This window comes from Vitis vinifera, chromosome 16, assembly GCF_030704535.1.
Source record: "Vitis vinifera cultivar Pinot Noir 40024 chromosome 16, ASM3070453v1".
Lineage (NCBI taxonomy): Eukaryota > Viridiplantae > Streptophyta > Magnoliopsida > Vitales > Vitaceae > Vitis > Vitis vinifera.
In genome coordinates this window covers 15,075,922-15,081,129 of record NC_081820.1, presented here as the reverse complement: position 1 = coordinate 15,081,129, position 5,208 = coordinate 15,075,922, and the positions used below count along the sequence as shown (strand labels likewise).

Below are 5,208 nucleotides of genomic sequence, written 5' to 3'. Positions count from 1 at the left end.
CACTCGAGTGTAATGCTTGAGGCACTTGTAGTGCTTGCTAGATTTGAGCACTTGATCAATTTTTTTATTTTAAAATTTAAAACTTTATGATAAATTAAAATAGCTTAAAGTCCACATTATGCTACATGTTAGAATTATTAGTCTTTTTCGAATCTTTCTATACTTGTATGATCCTTGGTTAATCATGTAGTAATTTTGAGTTTAAAATGGAGAGTGATAAAAAAAAAAAAAAAAGTCATAAATTAGGATAAATTGACTAAAATTGTAAACTTAAGCTAAGCAGCCTAATGCAATAACAAACTCTACTTGAAACTTGTCCTTGTTTGACTTTGTTTTTTAAAAATTATTTTTAGAGAACAATTGTCAAATTGAGTGTAATAATTTTTTAAAAAACAAAAAAAAACTTTTTTGTTTTAAATAGACAACAATTTTTTTTTTTTCAATATTGATTATTATTTTTTGTTTTAAAATTTTAAGCAAAAACAAGAAAAGGTACAAATATAGAAGTTCTTAATGTTCACATTTCTTCACACCAATTTTAAAATAGTAAATTATGAGTCCTAATTCACCCATATCTGATTTTTCTTTACCAAATAAACAGCTTTGGCAATTCACCTGTTACTATTGAAATTAAAAAAAAAAAAAAAACCATTAAGAATCATGAGAAAAAAAATTCTAAGAAATTAAAAAAACAAATGAGAACTATTGTGCTTAATGTGGATAAACTTTGTATTTTGAAAAGTAGATAAATATTAATAATTGTTAATTATGGTTTTAATTTTTTTAAATATTAGATATGTTCAGATAAATTTAATTTTTTTAAGAAAATAAAAAACAAAAACATATTTTATAGTTGTATAAAAACAAGAGGAACAATTTTTTTTCATAATTTTTTTGCTCATTCATTAGTGAGTTTCAATGTTTTTATATCCATGTATGAGGCATCTATATTGTTAGTTTGCCATAAATAAATATATGTGAATCAATAGTGTTAAATTCTTAAAATATATATGTTTATTTTAAGATGTAAATGTAGATAACATCTAGCTTGGGATAGTATTAAAAAAATGTAATTTATTTTGCAAATTTGTTTTTATATTATCTTTGTCATTATCATTCCTAAATAAGATCATTTTATTGTAAGAGTTAAGAGACCAAACAAAAATTAGAAATATTTTTTACAAGACCGACATTGGTAATGTCATTTACTCTACAAAATTGTTTTTATACCATTTTTTTAATGACGGTCATTCCTATGTGACATATTTGGAGGTCAAACTAGAATTAGAAATGTTTGTTTATGTATGTGAACATAGATAATATCATGTTTAAGATAACATTAAAAAGTTGTATATTATTTTATCTCTTTTCATAAAAATGTATTAATTTAATAAAAAAAAGTTTATAATTTTATATTACATGTATATTGTTATTCTTTTAGGACGTAAGTGAAAAAATAATAAGGGAGAAAGAATTTATTTTTCAATCATAATTATTTGAATTAAAGATTGAATATTAGGAACAATTTAATTTGAGGAATATGGTAAAAATGGAACTATGCTTGAAATTATATTACGCGTCCTTTTCTTTTGATATTTCCAACATCAAACACAAGGTGCCTAATGGTATATATTCAATACCAATTGCAAAACAATGGTTGACTTCTCATTTCATTTGTCATCGCAGAATCATTTCCATGGCTGAATCGTTTTTGTTTAGCATTGCTGATAATGTTGTGGGGAAGATTGGCTCTATTACTCTCCATGAAATTGGCTTGGCATGGGGCGTCAAGACTGAACTGACAAAGCTGGAAGCCACCTTAACCACTATCAAATCCGTCCTCCTGGATGCTGAGGAGAAGCAGTGGAAGGATCAACAGCTACGTGATTGGTTGGGAAAGCTCAAGCATGTGTGCTATGATGTGGAAGATGTGCTCGATGAATTTCAGTACCAAGCTTTGCAGCGCCAAGTGGTGAGTCATGGCAGCCTTAAAACAAAGGTACTTGGCTTCTTTTCATCTTCAAATTCGCTTCCATTTAGCTTTAAAATGGGCCATAGAATCAAGGAGGTGAGGGAGAGGTTGGATGGCATTGCAGCAGATAGGGCTCAATTCAATCTACAGACTTGTATGGAGAGGGCTCCTCTGGTGTACAGGGAGACCACCCACTCATTTGTGCTTGATCGCGATGTTTTCGGAAGAGGTAAGGATAAAGAAAAAGTTTTAGAGCTTTTGATGAATTCAAGTGATGATGATGAGAGTATTTCAGTCATTCCCATAGTTGGTCTTGGAGGTCTTGGAAAGACTACTCTTGCTAAACTAGTGTATAATGATCAGTGGGTAGTTGGGCATTTTAAGAAAAGAATATGGGTTTGTGTCTCCAATGACTTTGATATGAAAAAGGTGATTATAGATATTATTAATTCAATCAACACTACTGTGGAAGGGGGGAGTGGTCTTGGTTTGCCAAACCACAATGATTTGAATATGGAGCAATCACAAACTCTTCTTCGTAGGACTTTAGGAAATGAAAATTTTTTTCTTGTCTTGGATGATATGTGGAATGGGGACCGCCAAAAATGGATTGAACTCAGAACTTTTTTAATGAATGGTGCAAAGGGCAATAAAATTGTTGTAACAACGCGGGACAACTCAGTGGCTTCGATCATGGGCACTGTTCCAGCATATATTTTAGAGGGTCTTCCCCATGTCGATTGTCTGTCTGTGTTTCTAAAATGGGCATTTAATGAAGGGCAGGAGAAAAAACATCCAAACCTTGTAAAAATTGGGGACGACATTGTAAAGAAGTGTAATGGAGTTCCTTTGGCGGCAAGGACTTTGGGGAGCCTACTTTTCTCAAAATTTGAGCAAAGGGATTGGTTATATGTGAGAGATAATGACATATGGAAATTAAAACAAGAGGAAGGTGATATTTTACCTGCTTTAAGGTTGAGTTATGAACAATTGCCCTCTTACTTAAAATGTTGCTTTGCATACTGCTCAATTTTTCCCAAGGATCATGTGTTTTGTAATGAAGAATTGGTTGACATGTGGAGCGCACAAGGGCTCATTGAAACATCCAAAAAAAAGCAAGAGTTGGACGACATTGGAAACAGATATATTAAAGAATTGTTATCAAGATCCTTCTTTCAAGACTTTGAAGATCGTCATTTTTATTTTGAATTTAAAATGCATGATCTGATGCATGATCTTGCATCATTCATATCACAATCTGAGTGCACTTTCATAGATTGTGTAAGCCCAACTGTCTCTAGAATGGTTCGCCATGTGTCATTTAGTTATGATTTGGATGAGAAAGAAATCTTAAGAGTTGTTGGTGAGCTAAACGACATTCGTACAATTTATTTCCCCTTTGTGCAGGAGACATCACATGGTGAACCATTTCTTAAAGCTTGCATCTCAAGGTTCAAATGCATTAAGATGCTAGATTTATCGAGTTCGAACTTTGACACATTGCCAAATTCTATCAGTAATCTAAAGCATCTCAGACTTCTCGACCTCAACGAGAATAAGAAGATAAAGAAACTTCCAAATTCAATATGCAAGTTGTTTCATCTGCAAAAGTTGTCGCTTCTAGGATGTGAGGGATTCGAAAATCTGCCCAAGGAGTTTGGGAATCTCATCAGTTTGAGACATTTACAGATCACCACGAAACAGAGGGCTTTGACAGGGATAGGACGCCTGGAATCTCTTCAAACGCATTTAAAGATTTTCAAATGTCAAAATCTAGAATTTCTGCTTCAAGGGACGCAAAGCCTCACTACCCTTCGATCGTTGTTTATTCGCGATTGTAGGAGGTTGGTGAGTTTGGCACATAGCATGAAACAACTGCCCTTGTTAGAGCATCTCGTGATTTTCGATTGCAAAAGGCTCAATTCACTGGATGGAAATGGGGAAGACCACGTTCCAGGGCTCGGGAATCTACGAGTTTTGATGCTTGGAAAATTACCAAAGTTGGAGGCACTGCCAGTGTGCAGCCTCACATCCCTTGACAAACTTATGATTGAAGAATGCCCTCAATTGACTGAAAGATGCAAGAAAACAACAGGGGAGGATTGGCATAAAATCTCTCATGTTTCAGAGATATATATTGATGGCGTCAAAACACCAGAAAATTAAGCAAGGTATAAAAATCTCTCATGCACAACCTTTAACTAATTAATATATCTTAATTCTTTATAGTGTCCTGACAATTCCCTAATTCCTGTTTCAGGAGATCCACTCAGAGTGATGATGAAGCCTAACATGGATTTGAGCAAGACACATTCTTTTTTCCTTTTTTTCTTTTTGCCTTCAAGTAAAAGCAGTTTATTCATCAATTGGGGGAGTGTTATTGAACAAAAGTCTGGAATCTATTTATTTTCCGTAAATATAAAGGTTAAGCCACTTCTCTTCAATATTTTACTTGGTATCAGTTTGTTTTGAATTGATGGAAGTGGACTTGTTCAGCCCAAAGAAATGAGGTGATTGATTTTTTATTTTCTTTTCTACTTAAGGTGGTTTTGAAAGCCCAAGACTTGGCTTCATTGTTCCACAGTCATAACCTCAAAAGGCATAAATAAAAGCTTTATGTGTCTAATTTCGATAATTATAAAAAAAAATTATAATTCCAATATTATTTTTGAAAAATTATGATTTTAGTTTGAGTTTCAACTTCCAAGTAAAACAAAAAACATAAAAAAAATATCCCAAACAAGATGCAAGTGGCTGAGGAATATGTAAATGGCTCACACAGTCACACTTGAAGATAGGGTTATGACTATTCAAACCTTATCCAAATGAGAAGTGATTAAAGTCATGAGTTTAGAAATTGGTACACAATTGCTTTCATTTTCCTTGAGCACCTACGTACTCTACCAACTTTATTATTATTATTATTATAAACATTTTTGTCTTTTATTTTTTACTATAAAAAAAATTAATACTATCATGTTTAATATCTATAAAAATTTAAAATTTACTTATGTTATCTATTTAAAAAATAAATAAAATAAAATAAAAATTGTATCCTAATGATATTCTAATTATTTATTATATTTAAAATTTAAATTTATCTTAAATTCATTAAAATTATGTTAATTATTTATAATTTTAATCTCATAATAGAAAATTAAAAAAATCAATTGCTATATGAGCCACTATCAAACAGAAGTGGATCAATTATTGATATTGTGTTAATATTATGATTT

General features: G+C 31.6%; 1 long non-coding RNA gene across 1 annotated transcript; it reads left to right on the top strand.

The window, feature by feature from the left end:
* Nucleotides 1–3,828: 3,828 nt before the first annotated feature.
* On the top strand, nucleotides 3,829–4,416 carry LOC104878031 (uncharacterized). The gene is made up of 2 exons (XR_784945.3): nucleotides 3,829–4,143; nucleotides 4,233–4,416. It is a non-coding gene; the product is annotated as an uncharacterized LOC104878031 (long non-coding RNA).
* Nucleotides 4,417–5,208: the final 792 nt, after the last annotated feature.